At 40.9% G+C, this 25773-nt stretch overlaps 1 non-coding gene across 1 annotated transcript; it reads right to left on the reverse strand.

Annotated features, from left to right (window-relative positions):
- Nucleotides 1–18637: 18637 nt before the first annotated feature.
- TRNAW-CCA (transfer RNA tryptophan (anticodon CCA)) lies at nucleotides 18638–18709 on the reverse strand. Its single transcript has one exon. It is a non-coding gene; the product is annotated as a tRNA-Trp (tRNA).
- Between the last annotated feature and the right edge of the window lie 7064 nt (nucleotides 18710–25773).

Here is a 25773-nt window from a genome sequence, read left to right on the forward strand (position 1 = left end):
ATTCTCCAGGCAAGGATACTGGAGTGGGTTGCCATTCCTTTCTCCAGGATATCTTCCCGACCCAGGGATCTAGCCCACGTTTCTGGCATGGCAGGCAGATTCTTTACTGTCCGAGCCACAGGGAAGCCATAGTGTGTACCTTATGCACTCATTTTTATTTGGTTTATAGCTTGGAGTGGAAAATGCTGCCCCAGAGGCTGCGCATGGGTTTGACTTCGAGAGATGATACCAAGTAGCTTTCAAAAGTGCTACCAAGCTGTGGTCCTTCCAGTAGAGCAGGAACGTCCTGACGGCCTTGCAGCCTCACTAACGCTATGTTGTTTTGGTGGTGGTTTTATTTAAGGCATTCTGGTGGCCAAGTGATGCTATCACTTTGTCGTTTTCATTTCCATTGTCCTGGTGACTCGTGCTTCTAGCGTCAGTTTCTCTTTTCCTCAGTCCTGTTTCTTCTTCTTAGTAATTATTGAATGAATGCTGGACATTTTGTATATAAAACAGCAGGGACTCTGATTGTATCACTGTGTTGACTGTGGCTTTCCCTTCTTGAGCTCTTGGCAAAGTTAATAATGGGATTAGGAAAGTCACCTAGGGGCAGGAAGATGACACTTCAGTCAATACCAGCGATATACGGAGATGTTGTAAATTCATGTTACCTCCACACGTTTGACTTTCTTTCTGTATCCACTGCTGCAACCCTGGGTTGGACCTTAATTGTATTTTATTTAGAGCTCTGACCCATTTTCATTCTCTCAGGTCATTGCGATTTGGCCATAGCCATTAGATTAAGATTTGCAAAATTCCTCTCACTACATCCTTACTTTTATACAAAGTTTTCAATACCTGATTTCAGAGAACTGAGATCTAGTAAGAAAAGACCACATTTCCCCCTATAGTGGATTCCCAAGTATAAGCGAGCCAATAAGATGCAAAGTTGGAAGCTGGTTAACTGTCCTAACATCCCAGGCTAATGTTTCCAGTATGATCGTAAGTAAAAGTGAAAGTGTCAGTTGCTTAGTCATGTCTGACCCTTTGTGAGCCCATGGACGGTAGCCCACTAGGCTCCTCTGTCCATGGGATTCTCCAGGCAAGAATACTGGAGTGGGTAGCCATTCCCTTCTCCAGGGGATCTTCCCGACCCAGGGATCGAATCTGGGTCTCCGCCATTGCAGGTAGATTCTTTACCATCCGAGCCACCAGGGAAGCCGATTGTAAGGGGCATGCCATTCTTATTTATTGATGACTGATTGTTCTTCCAATAAGAGAATATTCTTATCAGAAATTCTCTTTGAGGTAAAATTTCTTAAATCTGTTGCTGTGAGCGTTACTTGTTCATTATAAACAAAGTAAAAGATGCCTATTAACATGCAGAAATCAGTCTTTCCTAATTGTACAGATTGTTTAGGATTTAGCATTATTCATTGTTTGCGTTCAATGTCTCAATTAAAGTACCCTTCCTCCCAAGTAAAAGGAGGAGTCACACCGAAGGAAGAAAATGCATTTCAAGGCAGCTTTTTTCTTTCAATAAAAACATGTTCCTCTCTTCACCTCTGCGGGTATGGATTTGATACTATATGTAAATGTGCCATGTAAACTCTAAAGTGCTATAAAAGTGAAAGCTATTTTAGTTAATAATTAACATTAATGCTAATAAAATATTGTCCTCTATTAAAATGCAAATGCTCTAGGGAGACGAAGGCATTAAACCAATTATGCATGACTTGGTGAGAAATATTTCATCAGCAACTTTCTCGAGCAATAAATGAAGTGGTGTGGAATAGAGGCGAGAGAGAGACAAAGGGGGAGAGGAAGAGGAAATGTGAAAGGGACAGGAGAGAAAACATAATTATGTACGTTGGGAATGAACAAGATTAAAGGCGGGACTAGCAGGAAGTAGGAGACAAGACGAGGAAGCAAGAGTGAGATGATCATATCAGGCTTTTTGGCTGTTGTGAGGAGCTTGGTTTATAGTATAAAAGCAATGGTGAATGATAAGTTTTCTATTATTTTAAAATTGGAGTATAATTGCTTTACAATGTTGTTAGTTTCTGCTGTACAACCGTGTGGATCAAGGATATGTATACATATACCCCCTCCCTCGTGAGCCTCCCTCCCCACCCCGCCCCCGTCTACTGCCTCACAGAGCCCCTACCGAGCTGAGCTCGCTGTGCAGTACAGCAGCTTCCCACTCGCTGTCTATTTTACGCAAGGTAGTGTATACATGTCAATGCTACTGTCACAGTTTTAAGGAGAGGCATTTTAGGAGAAATGAAAGGGAATCAGAGTGACCCCAATGGGGAATCTTTCATATCTGATCACTGGGATAAAGTGGTCACTGTTCTTTCAAAGTTAAAGTTCCTTTCTTTTAAAATTAAGAAGTCTCAGGTGGGGAATCTAAGATTCAAATGTAATAATGTATATAAAGCTTTCAGCTTGGAGCCCATTTTATAAAGGGCTTTCAACGAAAGGCAGCTATGAGGCTGGTTTTGATGAAGCAACTTGGCCTGTTTTGACCTCCAGGGTCATTCTTGCCAACACAGAACGTTCACCAATCACCCCTCAGGAACAGAGGGCAAACTAGATTCCAGAGACCTCTCTCTTCTCTTCTGCTTCCCAATATTTTTAATCCATATGTTTCTCTTCCTACCGCTGTTTCTCTGTTCCCTGCAGCTGAAGACTTAATACGAATTCCAGGTAACCTGTTTCATTTCCAAATTTTCTGTGGAAGATCCTTCCATTAGTACACGATTTAGCTCTCCAGGAATACCTGGACAGGGGAACTGGAGAAGGTAGCAGCTGGGTCTTTAGCATCATTTCCTCTGAGAGACTGTGTGTGGAGCTTCTTGGAAAGTCATCGGTTCACACATCTCTCTTAAACTCATAGGAAACTGCAGTAGAAGGGTAGAGAAAAGACTGTGTAAAGAGCCTAAAGGCGGTTGATTTGAGAAATGTCAAAGGGAAGTGATATTTCTGATGCAAATTTATATGGGTTGTCACTATTTTCAGCTTTATTGGCTGCTCTCAGAAGTATTTATTTACTTTGTGGGTTTTGATTGACTGATCAATGTGAACTTTATTTGGACTTGTGGTCACGGATTATTCTGAGTGTTGGTGACTCTTTTGGGGAGAATTGCTTTTAAAAGATAGAAATCATTCAAATCCTTAGGTCCTCTGTAAAGCAGAGAGGAAGGGAGTAAGCAAGGAGAAGGGAAAGGAAAAAAAGTGCACATTTACATATATAGAAAGAAATAGAACTAGAATATTACCTGATGGAGTAGAAATTCATGTTCTTTCCATTGTCAGTTTGGGAAGATCCATTTGGATACTAGGAAAGATTTCTATACCAAATACGGAGATTTGACTATGGTTATTAAATATCCTGTCATTATTTTTCATTCTTCCTCTTGAATTTGATTAAGTCACTGGGACTCTCTGTGGCTCAGTTTTCTGCCTGAAAAGATACGGTGGGATGAGGCTAGTAATTCTTTAGCTGTGTGATGTAGGTCACCAGGTCACCTTCCTAGGAACTCAGAGGCTGATAAAGAAATAGGTCTGCATGTGGGGGAGGTCATGGGAGGAAGCTTAACAGATTCTACATTGGCAAGAGCCTCCCTTATATGTTGGACTCCTGGATCCTTTAGAAGAAAGGGTTTCATGGCTGTTGGGGGAAAAAGGGGAGGGACTCCTAGTCTACACTGCCTGGTTGGCACTCTTCAGCTTTGTTATGCTCTACAGTCAGGTCATCAAATCTGAACTGCCAAGCTTTAGGTCTTGAAGACTGGAAGTTCCTAAGAGGCTCAAACAATGAAAACATGTGACTGTCAATAGACTCATTTATGTGAACAAAGAGTGAAGCTGTGGGGAGGCAGAGAATACAGGGGAATGGAGTTGTTCCTTGGCTCTCAGTCAATTTGCTGAAAATCCCATTTGCCAAAAAGCAATTCACCGAAACACTGATTCCCTGTAAACCTATTCAGTGAAAGTAATTTTGCCGAAAAGAGCAACCAGCCTAATTCCCTAGAAACTGTCAAACAAATATTTTAGACCAGATCTAAAACAGTTTGCTGCAACTATTTCCTAGTAAGAGGAGATGATTTTGCTTAAAGACTGTAGCAGAGGCAGGGTTTGTGGAAGGGAGGGAGTAGGGAAGGATGCAAGACTGCAAGAATAGCAAAGTTGGTAGAATTAAAGTCTCATCTTGAGAATAGAAAATGTTGATTATTTGGTGTTCAGAGACAAACGTGAAATGCTTTAGAGAAGCTGACATTCAAATTAAGCTGGATTAGCAAATCCATATAAAAAGTGTGCAGTGACATTTGGATTTTTTCACTTGCCTGTTATGAATAATGCTGCTATAAACATTCATGTACAAGATTTGTTTTTGTTTTTCTTTTAGACACGTGCTTTCATTACTCTCAGACATTACCCAGGAGTGGAATTGCTGGTCACATATGGTAAGTGTATTTTAACTTCTTAAGAAGCCATCAAACTGCTTTCCCATGTGGCTGTACCATTTTATATTTTACCAGCAATATATGAAGATGCCAATTTTTCCACATCCTTGTCAGCACTTGTTATTACCTGAATTTTAGATTCTAAGTGCTCAACTGGGTGTGACATGTTGTTGTCTTGATTTGTGCTTCCTGAGGAGTAACGATGTGGAGCATTTTTTCATGTGCTCGCTGGCTCTGTGTTTATCTTCTTCGGAAGAATGTCTATTCAAATACTCGGCCCATTTTCAAATTGGTTGTCTGCTGCTGAGCTGTAAGCATTTTGTGCTTTCTAGATAGAAGTGCCTTGTCAGGTACATGATTTGCTAATATTTTCTCCCATTGTGTGCATATCTTCTCTCTTTCTTGATGGTGTCTTTTGAATCACAAAAGTTGTAAATTTATGTCCATTTTACCAATTTTTTCTCCTTGCATTACTTGTGGTTTTGAGATGTATCTAGAAATCATTGCCCTACCCCAAATCATGATTTTCTTTTTCTTTTTTTTCCTAAAAAGTTTTATAGGTTTAGATTTTACCCTTTGGTCTTTGATCAATTTCAAGTTAGTATTTGTGAGTTAGTATGGTGTGAGGTAGGTGTCCAAATTAATATTTCTGAAAATGAATATTGTATTAATAACATTTATTGAGAGAATTTTCTTCCCTATTGAATTTTCTTGGCATTTTTGTTGAGAATCAGTTGACTGAAAATGTGTGAGTTTATTTTTGGGCCCTCAATTACGTTTATTTATTTACATATCTATTCTTGTGGCAGTGTATCATTGTTTTGATTAGTATAGCTTTACAGTAAATATTCAAGTTGGGACATCTGAATCTTCTAATTTTATTCTGATTTCTTAATATTGTTTGCTATTTCAGTTTCTGCAGAAAGATAGCTAGGAATTTCATAGGCATTGCATTGAACCTATAGGTCAGTTTGGGTAGACTTTCCTTTGTAGCAATATTGAGTGTTCCAATACAGAAACATCTGTTGTTTTTATTTTTAAATCTTTGATTTATTCAGACAATATTTTCCAACTTTTAGGTATATAATCTTGAACATCTATCGCTGACATTTTCCCTAAGTATTTATTTCTTTTGATTCCATTGTGAATTGAATTGTTTTCTTAACTGTACTTTCAGATTGTTCAATGCTTCTACAAAATACAATTGATTCTTGTGTATTAGTATAATTGATCCTTTGTCAAGTGACCTAGCTAAACTTGTTTATTATTTCTAGTATTTTTAATGGACTTCTTAGGGTTTTCTACATTAGGATCATGTCAAATCTATGTGAAGACAGTTTTACTTCTCCTTTTCAACCTGGATGACTTTTATTTCTTTTTCTTGTTTGATTGCACTGGATAGAACTTCTGGTCTAATGTTAAATACAAGCGCCAAGGGCAGACACCTTTTCTTTATTCTGGATATTATGGAGAAATGTGGATTGTTTACCATTAAATATGATGTTAGCTGTAATTTTTTTTTTGTAGATTTTCTTTATCATGGTCAAAAAGTTTAATTCTATTTCAACTTCTGTGAGAGTTTTATCACGTATGTGGATTGGATTTTGTCAAATACACATGTTCTGTCTATTGTGCTGATCATATGGTTTTTTGTTTTTCTGTGCTAAAACAGCCTGATATTTCTTTGACAGATTCCACTTGGTCAAATTGTTTAATTCTTCTTCTATGAATCTATATGACTTGCTGGTATTTTGTTGAGAATTTCTTCATTGCTTCTTGGCTATTCTTTTGCAATTAACTATTTTTTCTTTGCTTTTAATAGTATTCTCATGATAAGGTAGTTTAAAAACAAATAGTTAAGATTCACTGAGGATGAGCATGTTGGAAGAAACTTTTCTGTAACACCCATGAACTTTTAGATAAGACTGAAGTAAGACTGAATTATATTTTTTCATAGTCCACCTCACGATGAAGCAAATTGTGTACAGGACTTAGAAGGGGATTCAGTTGGCTTCCATTCCTAATTTAGCTTAGCGTTAGATGTGTGTCTCTGGGCTAATTGCATTCTTTCTCTGAAGATGGTTTTTTGGAACAGAGATAAAAGTACCTGTTCTTAAGGAGATGGTCAATGCAAGGTAGGTACTTGAAATTTCTTCAATACTTCCTGGTTACCTGAATTAGAAATATGGGACATATGTGGTTTAATAACCTTTTTGCACTATAATTTCCACATCATAAAATTCACCACTTATAATTGTTCAATTTAATTATTTTAGTAAATTTATAGAATTGTGTAACTATCAGCACAATCTAATTTTAAAACATGTTCATCACCCCAATAAGTTTCCTTTGGTCTGCAATTAATTTCTACCTCTACTCCTAGCCACAAGTAAGCATGATTTGTTTTTTATCTGTACAAATTGGCCCTTCATAGCCTTCTTAAAGATGAAATATGTAGTCATTCTAGACCTTCCATGTAAATGATATACAGTTTTTTTTGTATTTGACTTGTTAAACTTAGCTTAATATTTCTGAGGCTCATCCATACTATAAAACTATCATACTTTGTTACCTTTAATTGCCGAGTGGTATTTCATCATATGGATATATGACATTTTGAAAATGCATTCACCAGTTGATGGGCATTTGGATATAAAGTGTTTTTTGTACAACATTGTATGCGGCCCGATCAAAACTCACTAGAATTTTCAGATTAACTAAGAGTTATTTTCCTTTGAGTAAGTATTTTGAAGAAAGCAAATAACTGTGACACAAAGATGTGAAAAAGATGACACATACCAGATATGTAAAAAGGGAGTTTGTTGTATGTAATCTTTAGCAATTGCTTTATCAATCATTGATGTATCTGTCGTTTAGCACTGTTTACTCTAGCACTGAAGAGCAAAGGAGTAAAGCATTCCCACCTTTGTCTTAAATTCCTGAAACAAAATTCTTAAGGTTATATAACTGTCACTGAATAATTCAATTTCATTTATTTTGCTATGACTACTAACCAGCACAGTGGTCTTGTTCACCCTAACAGTATTTTTAATAGTGAGACCGGAAACCAAAAACATGGTGGATGCTGGAGCAGGTTGGAAATGAAATCCAGCAGAGTTCTTTCATTTTTCATACTCCACGCTGATGACATTTAGTAAGCAGCCCATTCCCATCCAGTTACCTTCAGGGGTAGCTTCCCAGGGTCACTGAAGCCAGTAGCCTGGTTTTGTGAAAGATCTGCTCACCCACCTCAGAATACCCATTACCTGTTCTGAATTTCCTGTTCAGTTGTCTGTTTCATTTATCAAGGGGTCTAATTTCTAATTTTTGTAAATCTAAAGTGCAGTCCCTGAGGTAGTAGTAGATGGTCAATAAAGTTTGTAGGATAAATGAATATGTGCTAAGTAAACTGTTTAGAATTTTGGTATTTGTTTTTCCAGGTGGCAGCTATTTTTAGTACATTCTAGGTAGGTTGAAGTGAAAAGGACCCCTTCTTGACCCCACTTATAATTTCCACTATGGGTCACTTATTGGGAAGAAATTTCACGTGGTTCCTCTCATTTGCCTAGAGGAATTCAGTGGGAACTGGCCACTTCTCACTCATTGGCTTTCTGTAGCTGAGGAATCTATTATAGATCCCTAAAAAAGCTCTCTTTTGTGCACTGGGGTTTCAAAGCTGGCATCCACTTTCCCCTTCAGATCTAAAACTTTGCATTCATATCCAGTTTATGTAATGCTGGGTCCCTCGAGGAAGAACTGAGAGGGAAGTCAGATTTAAACACAGTGATGGCAGTTCTGTTTCCAGTTTTTTTAAGGAATCCCCACACTGTTCTCCATAGTGGCTGTTACTAGTTTGCATTCCCACCAGCAGTGTAAGAGGGTTCCCTTTTCTCCACATCCTCTCCAGCATTTATTGCTTATAGACTTTTGGATAGCAGCCACTCTGACTGGCATGAAATGGTACCTCACTGTGGTTTTGATTTGCATTTCTCTGATAATGAGTGATGTTGAGCATCTTTTCATGTGTTTGTTAGCCATTTGTATGTCTTCTTTGGAGAAATGTCTGTTTAGTTCTTTGGCCCACTTTTTGATTGGGTCATTTATTTTTCTGGAATTGAGCTGCAAGAGTTGCTTGTAAAATTTTGAGATTAATTCTTTGTCCATTGCTTCGTTTGCTATTATTTTCTCCCATTCTGAAGGCTGTCTTTTCACCTTGCTTATAGTTTCCTTTGTTGTGCAGAAGCTTTTAATTTTAATTAGGTCTCATTTGTTTATTTTTGCTTTTATTTCTGATATTCTGGAAGGTGGGTCATAGAGGATCCTACTGTGGTTTATGTCGGAGAGTGTTTTGCCTATGTTTTCCTCTAGGAGTTTAATAGTTTCTGGTCTTACATTTAGATCTTTAATCCATTTTGATTTTATTTTTGTGTAAGTTGTTAGAAAGTGTTCTAGTTTCATTCTTTTACAAGTGGTTGACCAGTTTTCCCAGCACCACTTGTTAAAGAGATTTTCTTTTCTCCATTATATATTCTTGCCTCCTTTGTCAAAGATAAGGTGTCCATATGTGTGTGGATTTATCTCTGGGCTTTCTATTTTGTTCTATTTATCTATATTTCTGTCTTTGTGCCGGTACCATACTGTCTTGATACATACTGAGGAAAGCAGAATTGAAAGAGACACGTATACCCCAATGTTCATTGCAGCACTGTTTATAATAGCCAGGACATGGAAGCAACCTAGATGTCCATCAGCAGATGAATGGATAAGAAAGCTGTGGTACATATACACAATGGAATATTACTAGCCATTAAAAAGAATACATTTGAATCAGTTCTAATGAGGTGGATGAAACTGGAGCCGATGATACAGAGTGAAGTAAGCCAGAAAAAAAAAAAACACCAATACAGTATACTAATGCACATATATGGAATTTAGAAAGATGGTAACGATAACCCTGTATGCGAGACAGCAAAAGAGACACAGATGTATAGAACAGTCTTTTGGGCTCTGTGGGAGAGGGAGAGGGTGGGATCATATGGGAGAATGGCACTGAAACATGTAAAATATCATATGTGAATCAAATCGCCACTCCAGGTTTGATGCATGATGCAGGATGCTTGGGGCTGGTGCCCTGGGATGACCCAGAGGGATGGGGTGGGGAGGGAGGTGGGAGAGGGGTTCAGGATGGGGAACACATGTACGCTCATGGTGGATTCAAGTCAATGTATGGCAAAACCAATAAAAAAAATACACACAGTGACGGTAATATCCCCCTGAAGTATCTGCATTATCTTTTAAAATGAATTTTTATTGGAGTATAGTTGATTTAGAGTGCTGTGTTAGTTTCTGCTGCACAGTAAAGCGAATCAATCATACATATATCCACTCTTTCTTAGAGTCTTCTCCTGTAGAGGTCGTTGCAGAGTATTGAGTAGAGTTCCCTGCACTATATAGTAAGTTCTTATTTCTTACCCTCACCCCAATTTCCTGTGGCCTCTATGCCCTTTTTTTTTTTCACTTTAAACCTTTTATTTTGTTTTGAGGTATAGCTGATTAACAGTGTTTTGACAGTTTCAGGTGAACAGGGAAGGGACTCAGCCGTACATATACATGTATCCTTTCTCTCCCAAACTCCCCTCCCATCCAGGTTGGCAGCTAACATTGAGCAGAGTTCCCTGTACTACACAGTTCAGTTCAGTTCAGTCGCTCATTTGTGTCCGACTCTTTGCGACCCCATGAATCGCAGCACGCCAGGCCTCCCTGTCCATCACCATCTCTCGGAGTCCACTCAGACTCACATCCGTCGAGTCCGTGATGCCATCCAGCCATCTCATCCTCGGTCGTTCCCTTCTCCTCCTGCCCCCAATCCCTCCCAGCATCAGAGTCTTTTCCAATGAGTCAACTCTTCGCATGAGGTGGCCAAAGTACTGGAGCTTCAGCTTTAGCATCATTCCTTCCAAAGAAATCCCAGGGCTGATCTCCTTCAGAATGGACTGGTTGGATCTCCTTGCAGTCCAAGGGACTCTCAAGCGTCTTCTCCAACACCGCAGTTCAAACACATCAATTCTTCGGCGCTCAGCCTTCTTCACAGTCCAACTCTCACATCCATACATGACCACAGGAAAAACCATAGCCTTGACTAGACGGACCTTAGTCAGCAAAGTAATGTCTCTGCTTTTGAATATACTCTCTAGGTTGGTCATAACTTTTCTTCCAAGGAGTAAGTGTCTTTTAATTTCATGGCTGCAGTCACCATCTGCAGTGATTTTGGAGCCCCCCAAAATAAAGTCTGCCACTGTTTCCACTGTTTCCCCATCTATTTCCCATGAAGTGATGGGACCAGATGCCATGATCTTCATTTTCTGAATGTTGAGCTTTAAGCCAGCTTTTTCGGTCCTTGGTATTATCTGTTTTAAATACATTACAGTGTCCATGCCCATCCCAAACTCCCTATCCCTTCCCCCAGCAACCATAAGTTCATTCTCTAAGGCTACTCCACACCCTTCTTTACAGTGAAACCACAGTAATTTTTTTAATATAAATTTATTTATGTTAATTGGAGGTTAATTACTTTACAATATTATATTTGTTTTGCCATACATCAACATGTATCCACCACAGGTATACACGTGTTCCCCATCCTGAACCCCGCTCCGTCCTCCCTCCCTGTACCATCCCTCTGGGTCGTCTCAGTGCACCAAGCACAAATCTTGCGATGCCATACCCTACCTGAAACTCTCTCCAGTAGCTTTCCTTCACTCCGTCTCACCTACACTGTTCCAACACAGCTCCTTCCTAATGTGACCTCTGGAAGGAAGGAAGACCTAATGTCTTCCTTTTCTAGTGTCACCTCTGGTCTGTCATCCCTTCTTATATATCTTAGCACGTGAATACTCAGCAAGAGGGACTGGCTACATGGATGTTTTCAGTTATGACTGAGAGGAGATGGAGATAACACTGAACAAGATGAGCAGTGTTACTGATGTCAGGAATGGCAGCTAATCTGTTGAATGTGCCATGCATCCCTGAGAAAGTCAAAGATGGGAGACAGGGCTCTTGTTTGACCCTCAATTGGCTACAGTTTCCATGTGCGTCTCAGAGCGTACTGTCTTTGTGGTCAGTTGCTAACCACCTCTTATTTCTCAAAAGTGTGGTGATCCCAGTTCTGGGCAAATGTGCTGGGGTGGTCTCCCATATGGGGCTACCACAAAGCTCCTTCCAAAGGCATTTTCTCAAGAAAATTTGGACTCTCTGCAACGTACAGGTTTTATGCTGACTTTGGATCTCTTGAATGGTTAACAATGACCTTCAGTATCAGCACAGATCCTCAAAGCTTTCCCAGCTCCCCAGCACATACCCCGACCTGATAAGTCCCCCTGTGTTCTTCTCTGTTCTCACATTCAAGCCTCAGCCCGCACTGACTCCCTGGGAGCTTTCTCTCACTCTTCTCACACTGTACTTAATCACTACCTGCACTTCTGTGCTAACAGACGCCTTCCATGCCTCAGGATCTATTAGGAGTGGTGATGTGTTAGCTTTTTAATTCCAACATTCCTTCTACATTTATTGCTTGACCCGCTTCCATAAAGCAGATCTCTCTGTCATAAATGGGTCTATTTGCCCTGAAATACAGTTTTTACAGACAAGGTAGGATGAATACTTAATTACTTCTCTTTAATTACTAATTTGCAAAGGAAGATGTTGCTTTAGTAACCACTTCAAATGGTAACAAATATACTTTTTTGTTCAGAGGTTTTTTGTTTTTCATTTTTTTTGAGTATCATTATGGACTCACGGCTTTCATAAGTCCCAAGTATTTCAATCCATTATAATCATTGTTTCTTTTAGGACTTCAATCATGACAATTTTGGGTAGCATGAGCTCCTTCCAGGTGGTTCTTGTGTCTTTTTGACATATCCAATTACTATTTGAAAGCTTCTTTGCTTTTGAACACGACAATGTGTTCCAGGCTCAACTTGTACCTTCCCTAACCCAGTCCTGAAAGCAACCAGTTCTCCAGGAAAAATAGATTTTTGTAAAGCAAAATCAGAATGCTAGGTGTGATTATACCTACTTTAGTGACATCGTTGCTAGACCATTTCAATGGACTAAGATAGATAATACACAATTAGTAGAATCATTCATTCATTTAACTATTTCTGCTGCAATGTCAACATTAGTTTTATAGTTAATTTTTGATCTCATGATTGAATCTTTTATTCTCTTTGACAGTCATTCATAATTCCTCATTTGTTTTATTGTATGACATAAATAAAATGGTTTCAGAATAACAGTATGAGCTTTCTCACTAACATACTACAGTCAGATTTAAATTACCCTGTAGTTCTTTTTGTCCATGGAACATGTTCTGCAGAGGATGTGCAATCAAAGTACTGTGGTCAAAGCATCTTGGGGGGAAAAATGATCGTTTCTCTGTGTGGTTATGTTACTAAATTGATGGATGGTTGGGTTGATTTGTCTTGGTTTATTCTCAATTTTTAGAAAGGCTTTTAAAAATTAGCTTTACTTTTAATAGGTATGAACTCACATCAGTCAAAGGGTGTGACGGTATAGAAACGCAAATACAAGCAAGTTTTGTGTCTTTCTCTTTCCCTTCCACAATTCTCAATACATTTCCTGTGAAGTAACCGAGGTTGCAAAAGACTTGGATATAACTTAGCGCCTAAACAGCCACCACAAACGGCATTTTTGTTAGTTTCTTGTTTGTATTTCCTGTGCTCTTTTGTTGTTTTTGCAAATGTATGAAACATATGGAGATTATTTTCTTGTCTTAGACAAGAGGAAGTATATTATAGCTTGTTTACACTTAGTCCTGTTTTCACTTAGAAATATACCCTGGTGAATTCTCCATATTAGTGCAGACAGACTGTTCTCATTCTCCAAGTCTGCATAGTCTTCCACGGTGTGAGTGGACCATGGCTTCTTTAACCGCACCTGATGGCTGGACATGTCAGTTGTTTTAATGTCTCGACTTACAAATAATGCTACAATTAATGGCCTTCCATGTATGTACTCTCACATTCTATCAAAGTGTTCTATGGGACTGATTTCTAGAAGTCGAATTAATGCATCAAACAGTAAATGAATTGTACTTCTAGTAGATACTGCCAAAGCCCATGGGGTTTTTTCTGTTTTATATGCAAATAGATGATAGCTTAGTTGGTAAAGAACTGCCTGCAATGCAGGAGACCCTGCTTCAATTCCAAGTTAGGGAAGATCCGCGGGAGAAGGAAAAGGCTATCCACTCCAGTCTTCTGGTTTGGAGTACTCCATGAACTGTGTAGTCCATGGGGTTGCAAAGAGTCAGACACAACTGAGTGACTTTCATTTTCATGCAAATAGAAAAGCCTCCATTTGAAGAGTGTTGGAGCTGAAAGAACTTCACATCACCTTCTGGGATATCCTGTGATACTTGTTTAGTTTGCGAAGCATCAGGAAGTTATGGTGGATCCCCAGTCACCACCGTGATCTTTCCAGGAATTGTCCCATTTCATCCTCTCAACAATTCTAAGAGGTAGATAATAAGCAGGTGAACTTTGTCTTTCTGTATCCTTAGCAAGGTGGACTCTCCCTGTTACTGGGGGTAGTAAACAGAATTACCACCTTCTTCTCCTTCTTCCAGGAGTAAACAAGTACATTTCTTGGGAAAGAAATCAAATAAAACAAAAATAGTATTCTGGTAACCCTACGTCCAAAGAGCGGTGGCTGTGCGGGCGCAGGAGGGCTGAGAGGAGCTACTCCATGTTCAAGGTCAGGAGGGGCAGGGGTGAGGAGATACCCCTTATCCAAGATAAGGAGCAGCGGCTGCACTTTGCTGGAGCAGCCATGAAGAGATACCCCATGTTCAAGGTAAGAAAAACCCAAGTAAGACGGTAGGTGTTGCGAGAGGGCATCAGAGGGCAGACACACTGAAACCATAATCACAGAAAACTAGTCAATCTAATCACATGGACCACAGCCTTGTCTAATTCAATGAAACTAAGCCATGCCCTGTGGGGCCACCCAAGACGGGTGGGTCATGGAGGAGAGGTCTGACAGAATGTGGTCCACTGCAGAAGGGAATGGCAAACCACTTCTGTATTCTTGCCTTGAAAACCCCATGAACAATATGAAAAGGCAAAATGATAGGATACTGAAAGAGGAACTCCCCAGGTCGGTAGGTGCCCAATATGCTACTAGAGATCAGTGGAGAAATAACTCCAGAAAGAATGAAGGGATGGAGCCAAAGCAAAAACAATACCCAGCTGTGGATGTGACTGGTGATAGAGCAAGGTCCGATGCTGTAAAGAGCAAAATTGCGTAGGAACCTGGAATGTCAGGTCCATGAATCAAGGCAAATTGGAAGTGGTCAAAGAAGAGATGGCAAGGGTGAACGTCGACATTCTAGGAATCAGCGAACTAAAATGGACTGGAATGGGTGGATTTAACTCAGATGACCATTATATCTACTACTCTGGGCAGGAATCCCTTAAAAGAAATGGAGTAGCCATCATGGTCAACCAAAGAGTCCGAAATGCAGTACTTGGATGCAATCTCAAAAACTACAGAATGATCTCTGTTCATTTCCAAGGCAAACCATTCAATATCACAGTAATCCAAGTCTATGCCCCAACCAGTAATTATAATGCTGAAGAAGCTGAGGTTCAATGGTTCTATGAAGACCTATAAGACCTTTCAGAACTAACACCCAAAAAAGATGTCCTTTTCATTATAGGGGACTGGAATGCAAAAGTAGGAAGTCAAGAAACACCTGGAGTAACAGGCAGATTTGGCCTTGGAATACGGAATGAAGCAGGGCAAAGACTAATAGAGTTTTGCAAAGAAAATGCCCTGGTCGTAGCAAACAGCCTCTTCCAACAACACAAGAGAAGACTCTACACGTGGACATCACGAGATGGTCAACACTGAAATCAGATTGATTGTATTCTTTGCAGCCAAAGATGGAGAAGCTCTATACAGTCAACAAAAATAAGACCAGGAGCTGACTGTGGCTCAGATCATGAACTCCTTGTTGCCAAATTCAGACTGAAATTGAAGAAAGTAGGGAAAACCGCTAGAACATTCAGGTATGACCTAAATCAAATCCCTTATGATTATACAGTGGAAGTGAGAAATAGGTTTAAGGGACTAGATCTGATAGAGTGCCTGATGGACGGAGGTTTGTGATATTGTACAGGAGACAGGGATCAAGACCATCCCCAGGGAAAGAAATGCAAAAACACAAAAAGGCTGTCTGGGGAGGCCTTACAAATAGCTGTGAAAAGAAAAGAAGCGAAAAGCAAAGGAGAAAAGGAAAGATGTAAGCACCTGAATGCAGAGTTCGAAAGATTAGCAAGGAGAGATAAGAAAGCCTTCTTCAGCAATCAATGCAAAGAAATAGAGGGAAACAACAGAATGGGAAAGACTAGAGATCTCTTCAAGAAAATAAGAGATACCGAGGGAACATTTCATGCAAAGATGGGCTTGATAAAGGACAGAAATGGTATGGACCTAACAGAAGCAGAAGATATTAAGAAGAAGTGGCAAGAATACACAGAAGAACTGTACAAAAACGATCTTCATGACCCAGATAATCACGATGGTGTGATCACTCACCTAGAGCCAGACATCCTGGAATGTGAAGTCAAGTGGGCCTTAGAAAGCATCACTATGAACAAAGCTAGTGGAGGTGATAGAATTCCAGTTGAGCTATTTCAAATCCTGAAAGATGACGCTGTGAAAGTGCTGCACTCAATATGCCAGCAAATTTGGAAAACTCACCAGTGGCCACAGGACTGGAAAAGGTCAGTTTTCATTCCAATTCCAAAGAAAGGCAATGCCAAAGAATGCTCAAACTACCGCACAATTGCACTCATCTCACATGCTAGTAAAGTCATGCTCAAAATTCTCCAAGCCAGGCTTCAGCAATACATGAACCGTGAACTTCCAGATGTTCAAGCTGGTTTTAGAGAAGGCAGAGGAACCAGAGATCAAATTGCCAACATCCGCTGGATCATGGAAAAAGCAAGAGAGTTCCAGAAAAACATCTATTTCTGCTTTATTGACTATGCCAAAGCCTTTGACTGTGTGGATCACAATAAACTGTGGAAAACTCTTCAAGAGATGGGAATACCAGACCACCTAACCTGCCTCTTGAGAAGTCTGCATGCAGGTCAGGAAGCAACAGTTAGAACTGGACATGGAACAACAGACTGGTTCCAAATAGGAAAAGGAGTGTGTCAAGGCTGTATATTGTCACCCTGCTTATTTAACTTATATGCAGAGTACATCATGAGAAACCCTGGACTGGAAGAAACACAAGCTGGAATCAAGATTGCCGGGAGAAATATCAATAACCTCAGATATGCAGATGACACCACCCTTATGGCAGAAAGTGAAGAGGAGCTAAAAAGCCTCTTGATGAAAGTGAAAGAGGAGAGCAAAAAAGTTGGCTTAAAGCTCAACATTCAGAAAACGAAGATCATGGCATCTGGTCCCATCACTTCATGGTAAATAGATGGGGAAACAGTAGAAACAGTGTCAGACTTTATTTTTTGGGGCTCCAAAATCACTGCAGATGGTGATTGCAGCCATGAAATTAAAAGACGCTTAGTCCTTGGAAGAAAAGTTACGACCAACCTAGATAGTATATTCAAAAGCAGAGACATTACTTTGCTGACTAAGGTCCGTCTAGTCAAGGCTATGGTTTTTCCTGCGGTCGTGTATGGATGTGAGAGTTGGACTGTGAAGAAGGCTGAGCGCCGAAGAATTGATGCTTTTGAACTGTGGTGTTGGAGAAGACTCTTGAGAGTCCCTTGGACTGCAAGGAGATCCAACCAGTGCACTCTTAAGGAGATCAGCCCTGGAATTTCTTTGGAAGAAATGATGCTAAAGCTGAAGCTCCAGTACTTCGGCCACCTCACGCAAAGAGTTGACTCATTGGAAAAGACTCTGATGCTAGGAGGGATTGGTGGCAGGAGGAAAAGGGAACGACCGAGGATGAGATGGCTGGATGGCATCACGGACTCGATGGACGTGAGTCTGAGTGAACTCCGGGAGATGGTGATCGACAGGGCTGCCTGGCGCGCTGCGATTCATGGGGTCACAAAGAGTCGGACATGACTGAGCAACTGGAGTGAACTGAACTGAACTACCAAGGCTCTATCCTAATACATACCAGAGCCAGGGTATGAATCTAGGCAGGGCTACCTCTTACCTGCCCCACAAACACCAACATCTTTGATGCCAGGCAATTCCAGGTTTGAATCCAAGCTTTACCACTTATCAGATGTGTCAGAATATATTATTTACCCTCACTGAGACTCAGTTTGCACATCTGCAACATAGTGGTCACCGGGGAGGACTGACAGAGATCCTCTATGCAAATACCTAAGCTGATAGCCTAGTGCGTAATCAGCTGATAACAAATGTTAGTCCCCTTGCAGTTGGGATACTGGTGAGATAAATTGCTCCCTGAAGGCTGAGACAGGGAGAACTGCCTACCTCGGTCCACCAAATGAGACTTGGAGGAATTAAACTGGGCAACTTTAATTGATCATCTTGTAATTTCCCCGACTGGATGCAGAATTGCCTCACTCTATCATAGAGTCATTACATTGGTCACTGCATGGGGCCTGAGGAATGCATTGTTGTGTCTTTGCTATTAAGATGGGGTTTATCTAATTAAAATCAAGGAGTTCTGCAAACAGCCTGTGGTGTTTTAATTCCAGCAGGCAGTGTTTAATCAGAACAATTGCCTATGTGCCTACTGATTGTGTTTCTTTTGCATCAAATTCTCCACTTAATGTGCCATAGGCTTGCACATTGATTGAAGCTGATGCCAGACTAAACGGGGATGGTATGACAGTTTGCTGGGAGCTAAGTGGTTACTATTTTCACAGCTTTTATTCTTGCTAGTTAAATAAACCCTGAATAGATGGGAGACAATTGTTCTATCTTTTCCCCATTGACTTGGACATGTGTGGATTTCTTCACCTGTTTGAAAAGGATATATTAGGGCTTACTGCGAGCCAGGTGTTATACTAAGTAAGTAAGTAAAGTAAGGTAACTCAGTCGTGTCTGACTCTTTGTGACCCCGTGGACTGCAGCCCACCAGGCTCCTCAGTCCATGGGATTCTCCAGGCAAGAATACTGGAGTGGGTTGCCATTTCCTTCTCCAGGGGATCTTCCTGACCCAGGGATCGAACCCGGGTCTTCTGCATTGGAGACAGACGCTTTAACCTCTGAACCACCCAGGAAGCCAGGTGTTATACTAGGTTCTGGGTAATTCAGTGACAGTGTTTAAGAGCTGGTTCTTGATGTCTCAGGGAACAAGATCCCAGGATGTGGAAGTTGCAGATAATGCAGTGAATCACAATGTTACTGGAAATCTGAAATTAAAGGTTATGACTAATGGCCCAAAGGAAAGAATCCTGGGAAGGTAAAGTTAGCCTGACTTAGGGTGAAGTTCATACCCTTCTATTTTTCTAGCTGTGTGCCCTTGGGCAAGTTGCACCTTTATTGAACTTCAAATGCTAGGTGACTTTGTTAATGTAACACATGGCAAAGCCAGGATTTGAACCCTGGCAACTGACTCCAGAGATTCATGATAACCACTCTGCTGTATAATGAGAATGGAGTAAATAAATCCCCTACATTGGTATGGTGCTCCAGATGAAAAATTATATCATTTGACCCTTTAGGAAACCCATGGCTGTGAGGAGGATGGGAAGATGCTAATTTGGAAAAGCATATGCACTCCAGTGCTCATAGCAGCATTATTTATAGTAGCCAAGATATGGAAGCACTCTAAGTGTTCATCAATGGAAGAAGGGATAAATAAGATACAGGGTGTGTATATGTGTATGTGCACATATGTGTGCAATGGAATATTACTCAGCCATAAAAAAGAATGAAAAATTTGCCATTTGCAGCAATACAGATGGACCTGGAAGGCTTTATGCTTAGTGAAACTGTGTCTTTGATCATCTATTTATTTAAGAAATATTCCTGAGCCCCTAGTATAAATCAGTCATGATTCAGAGCTTTGGGGAAACTCTGGTGAATAAGGCAGGCAAAGGTTCTGCTTTCATGAAACTTATATTTCAGGGCATGGAGTTTAGGAAAAAGGAACAAAGGACAGTTTCAGATAGTAATAGTAATACAACTATCTTTACAGCTCTGTAGAGATGGAAGTTAAGTTGTAGAAAACTGTTAGTCATTTGATTAATTCCTGCCCATAGAATTGCAAAATATGTCAGGAACAATGCAAATGATTTATTACCTTGTCGCTATTGAGCAGTTCTCCCTGTTTTACATCAGTTTGTAAATCCATTTCTGCATTCCTTAGCTGAATATCAGTGTGTGGCATTTGGACTTCTCTGTTGAACTAGTGGTCACATTTCACTGTGGTTACCTCATTAATTATTGAGCTATATAAATTCTTGGAAGGACTTCTCTGGTGGTCCAGTGGTTAAGACTCTGAGCTTCCATTGCAGGGGGTACAGGTTCAATGGTGGGGGAACTAAGATCCCACATGCTGTGGAGCTCATCCAAAATATAAATAAAAATAAATTTAAGCAAACGTCTTAAAAAATACTTTGATATATGTTTGTTTTATATTTGTATGGGAGTCATGATTATATCTTCTATTGAAATGTATAATAGCTTGGAACATGTACATTAACAAGATAATTTCAGACAGTAGTAAGTATCATCAAGAAAAAAAGATAGGTATTGTTCTGGAGGGTGATTGTGAGGAGGCTGGGAAGATGCAGATTTGGATGGTGTGTTGGGAAAGGCCTTGCTGAGGGGGAGAAACTGGAGCTGAGACTCCAGTGGATAAAGGAGGGTAGAGTCTTCCAAGCAGAGGGAATAGCTTGTGCAGATATCCTGAGACAGAGATTGACTCTCATATTCAAGAAACCAGTTGCAGTGAATAAGGAGGTGAATGGTAGGTTGTTCAGTTGCTGAGATGTGTCTGACTCTTTGTGACCCTTTGGACTGCACCCTGCCAGGCTCCTCTGTCCATGGGATTTTCCAGGCTAGAGTACTGGAGTAGGTTGCCATTTCCTCCTCTAGGGGATCTTCCTGACCCAGGGATTGAACCCACATCTCTATGTCTCCTGCATTGGCAAGTGAGTTCTTTACCACTATTTGAGGTCTTTTAGGCTCCATTGAGGATTTAGAACTTAAAGCGCCATGAGAAGCTGTGTGGTTTTGCACAGTGAAGTGTAATCTTCTGATTTGTATTAGAGTATGGGTGTGTGTATCTTATTTTCTTCCTCAAATTATTATTAAACCTGACATTTTAATTAGCTCATCAAGTCTAATGAATAAAAAATTTGTTTTGATTAATAATTATAAACAAATGCAATCATGAAAGTAACACAATCTTTGTGCAAAACAAGAACTCTAACAAGAGGAAATAAAAAGGTGTCTAGCTTTTAGAAATTTGGAACATAGCTCATGTAGCATTTTTGGTTTCTGTTTTATCTCAGAGTCGTGGATACCTCAAGCTAACAAGATTAACTTATAAGACATCTTCCAAACTGACCGATCTATGAACACTTAGTCACTTACTATTTTTCTCTGCGGCATCTGGTCATTGGGCAATAGCTGTTAATTGGTACTGCCGGCAAGCGGCAAGTGCCGGAGACACCTGAGGCTTTTGCACCAACCCCAGTTCACTTCAGGTTGTCCATCTGCTCTCTCTTCCTCTGATAGACCCCCACTGGGAAGGCTCTTCTGGCCTAGTGGTCCCAAGAGGTAGCGGGTAATCTTCTCCCCCTACCTCCCAACAGGGAGCCCAGTTGGGAAGAAATTAACCAGTGGAAAGAAAGCTTGTACAAAGAAAGAAAGAGGAAATTCAGTGGAGGTGCCCAGAGGCCTGTATGGTAGGAAGCAGGAAATTGGCATTTCCTCCTCTTAGGCTTGCTGTGAAATAAAGGTCTATTCTTTCTGTTTAAGTCAATGGAGTTATGTGCCATTCAGATTCCTAGGTGGCTCAGTGATAAAAGAATTTGCCTGCCAATGCAGGAGACACAGGGTCAATTTCTGGGTTGAGAATATCCCCTGGAGATGGAAATGGTAACCCACTCCAGTACTTTTGCCTGGGAAATCCCATGGACAGAGGAGCCTGTCAGGATACAGTCCATAGGGTCACAAAGAGTTGGATACAGCTTAGTCACTGAGCAACAGATTGGTACATGAGGTCAGAGAAAGGCCTCCTTTTTGGATAGACACTGCCTTTGTCTTATCAGGAACAAAAACGGCCGATAGAAAAGGAACTGACCCTCTCTCAGCAGAATCACTGGGGTCCAACTTCCTACTGATGAATACAATGTGGGAAACAGTTCCAGGGAACACTTCTCTGGATGATCTGTAGAGACAAGCCTTTCCATGTAAAAAGAGGACTTTAGCATTGAATGTACTTGGGAATCACTGAAATGTAACTGATGATGACAAGACCTTATGATCAAGGACTGGACCATAATTATAAGAATTATTCTAACTAGCGGTTGAGGACCTGGGATTTGGAGTCAGGCAGATCTGAACTTTGCCAGAGTAGTTGTATGGCAAAGTTAACTAACTTGTCTTAGGCAAGTTAACTAACTTGTCTAAACCTGCGTTTTCCCCATCTGTAAAATGGTAATGATGATAGTATATACCTTATAGAATTGATGTAATTTTAGGAAGAGAAAAAACACATCTTCCATCAGTTCAGTCACTAAGTTGTGTCCAACTCTTTGCAACCCCATGGACTTCAGCACGCCAGACTTCTCTGTCCTTCACCATCTCCTGGAGTTTGCTCAAACTCATGACCATTGAGTCAGTGATGCCATCCAGCCATCTCATCCTCTGTTATTCCCCTTTCCTCCCGCCTTCAATCTTTCCCAGCATCAAGGTCTTTTCTAGAGAGTTCGCTCTTCGCATCAGGTGGCCAAAGTATTGGAGTCTCAGCTTCAGCATCAGTCCTTCCAATGAATATTCAGGATTGATTTCCTTTAGGTTTGATTGGTTTGATCTTGTTGCTGTCCAAGGGACTCTCAAGAGTCTTCTTTAGCACCACAGTTTGAAAGCATCAATTCTTCAGTGCTCAGCCTTCTTTATGGTCCAATTCTCACAACTGTATATAACTATTGGGAAAAAACATAGCTTTGACTATATGGACCTTTGTCGGCAAGGTGACATGCTTAGTGCAATAATGGGAGAACACAGTCTGCATGTACAACAGGGAAAAGGAATGAAGTCCTCAGGAATTAGCAAGGTTTATGTAACCCCATCTCGGAGAGAGGAAACTAGCTAGAATAGAGTAACAAGGATACTCCCTAGGCCGTAGGGAGATAGGTTTTATTGTGCTGGAGGCAGAATGAATTCTTCAGTTTGGGACAAAATAGAGCAACACATACTTTTCATGGTTGTGATTAGCTCTGCATTAAGCTACTTTCTTGTTACTAATTCAGTATCCCAAGAATTGTCACACAGGTAAAAGTGAGCACCTGGAGAGCTGACTGTGGTCACTGGAAACACATATTCCCCATGCTAAAGGGATTTATTAGCTAGAGGTGAACATGGGGACAATATTCCCTTGAGCACATGGATCGTAGCCTCTCTTCAAGGTGTTCAAGGCCTAGAATTAAAGTGGAGCCCATTGAAGATCTATGCCTTTCTCATCAGCCATGATCGTTACTTGAAAAATAATTAATTGGTGACTTGGGACTTTAGTTTTGCTAAACTAGGGTGACCATGTGTCCTGGTTTGTGCGGGACAGTCCTGCGTGTATGCATGTTATCCCAGAGTAATTACTCACAGCACAGCTTTCCATTCTGATATCTGTCTTGGTTTAGGTGATTAATTATGTGACCCTACCCTTATCACCTGGTAATTGGCCCAAGCTTGGGAAAACTCACTAACAATATTTCTGATTGCCAGTGTGAGTAGACAGATGATCCTTTTTGTGATATTTTCCTTTTTGGGGGGTCAGTTGGGATTAAAACGTTTTTAAAACTTCAAAAATAATAAGTGGTTGGGTAAAGGCCATTTGATAAAGAATAGTAAGTATTAGTACTGTCATTGTGGTGGTTGTCATCATCTGTGGAGATAGAGGTTTCTGCTGATGAAAGGGCCTGCAGTGTGGTAGAACCATCAATTAACCAGAATGTTTTCCTTTTTCCCAAGACGAAGAAAAAAATTCTGGATGCCTACTGAAAGCCAGGCCCTGTGCTTGATATTCTGTGTGCGTTTCATTTCAACAGAGTTTTTAGATATAAGTTTCTGGACAAGGCTTTTCCTCCTCTAAATTGCAATTTTGTCCTGGCGTTTATTGACTGGGTGATTTCATGCAGATCACTGACCCCTGAGACCTCAGTTTTTCTCTCTTTTGGAGGAGGTTTAAAATGGGGGGTCACCTCTAACTGAGATGATCAAAGAGTGGGATCAGTAATAGAATGGTCATTGAGAGAAGCCGTAATTGTCTTGTTTCTCTTGTCTGAAGCGAGTGTTCACAGAATAGTCTGTGAGATCATGCTCCTTAGCTCTCACCGCCACCTCCAACACACTACTTGATATCTGTGTGTAAGAGGACTTCCCACACCATTTCTGCTTGTGAATCATAACTGGGGAAGGGGCTTGACCACAGAGGAGCCTCGTAACAGCCCTGGACGTGAACATTTTGGATTCAGACGCTGGGCGAGACTGAGAAGTGGTTTTTCTGCTGGCTGCTCTGCTTTTTTTTTTTTTTTTTTTGCTTCGTCTTCTCTCTCTAGCACATGATAGAATCTGGCGGAGGTAGTGGTCAGGGGAGGACGATGGAGGAAGTAACCTTTTCTCTCACTGGGGGAGATGTGCTCCACTGAAACGATGAAGTGCAACTTCACATGGCTGGGCCCTCGCTGGCTGGAAAGGGCAGCGTGTGAGCCAACAAAAGTGCTCTTAGTTTTTTGTCAATGAAAACCCAGTAGACCGCAGGAAGAGATGACCACACTTTCCCCACTTGATTCACATGAGAGATAAAGATCTCCATTGTGGAGCCAGCCTTCAGGCACTGCTGCGCAGAATTTGCACCGCCCGCGTGACTCAGGCTCACGCAGCCCCGTTCCCTCTGGGTGACTCTGACTGCTTAGCATTCTGCAGATTCTTGGTGCTGGTCTGGAGAGGCCGCCATTCAAAATGAGCATGGCCGTGTGGGCCGCAGACCTTTTGACGTGGGAAATAGTTCCAAGGGGCATGTAGATTACAATGGGCTTTTCTTATGGTGTTTAAATATATACTGGCTTTTTGGCAAGTGAAATTCACACACACGCACACACACAAACGTAATCCTCAGTGATTAGAATTTCCAATCAATCATAATCTGTAAAAATAATTCTGTGGGGTGAAGGGAAAGTCATGTTAAGTACATTTGTTGCTGTTCAGTCTCCTAAGTCATGTCCGGCTCTTTGAGACCCTGTGGACTGAAGCATGCCAGGCTCCTGTGTCTCTCATTTATCTCCCGGAGTTTGCCGAAATTCATGTCTGTTGTGTTGGTGATGCTGTTTATCTACCCATCTCTTCCTCTGTCACCCCCTTCTCCTTTTGCCTTCAATCTTTCCCAGCATCAGGGTCTTTTCCAATGAGTTGGCTGTTCATATAAGATGGCGAAAGTATTGGAGCTTCAGCTTCAGCAACAGTCCTTCCAATGAATATCCAGGGTTGATCTCCTTTAGGATTGACTGGTTTGATCTCCTTGCTGTCCAAGGGACTCTCAGGAGTCTTCTCCAAAACCGTAATTCAAAAGCATCAGTTCTTGATACCATGCTACAGACCCCCTGTAGACAGTCCTAAAACCGTCTTGTTAACTGCTCACCGAAACTTTCAAGGTATTATTGTCCCCACTGTATTAGTGAGGAGACCAAGATTCAGGGAGTTAAATTATTGGCCTAAGATGGTCACACACACAAAATGGGTGGTCCTAGAAGATAATACTAGTTGGAAATCAATTACATGTCAAATGCAGTGGTGGGTATACCGTAGACAGTTCCTTTCTGAATTCTGGTAACAACTTTATGGGGTAAGCATTATCCCCACTTATAGATGAAAAAATCAGACTTCCAGTGGGTTGATAGTATTGTCTAGTGTGGCAGCCAGGACTGGAAATGTGTTTTTGCCCACATCTTGTTGCCATGTGATTCCACTGTTAAGAACCGGAGGCTTTTGACAGCAAATGGACTTATCTCAAGATGTGATCAAAAGGGAAGCTGCCTGGAGCTGACTTAATACAAGCTCCCCTACCTACATCAGAAACTGTGTTCAATCATCTCTTTACTTCCTTAGCAAACTTTGA

The sequence above is a fragment of the Budorcas taxicolor genome, chromosome 14 (genome assembly GCF_023091745.1).
Source record: "Budorcas taxicolor isolate Tak-1 chromosome 14, Takin1.1, whole genome shotgun sequence".
NCBI classification, from domain to species: Eukaryota; Metazoa; Chordata; class Mammalia; order Artiodactyla; family Bovidae; genus Budorcas; species Budorcas taxicolor.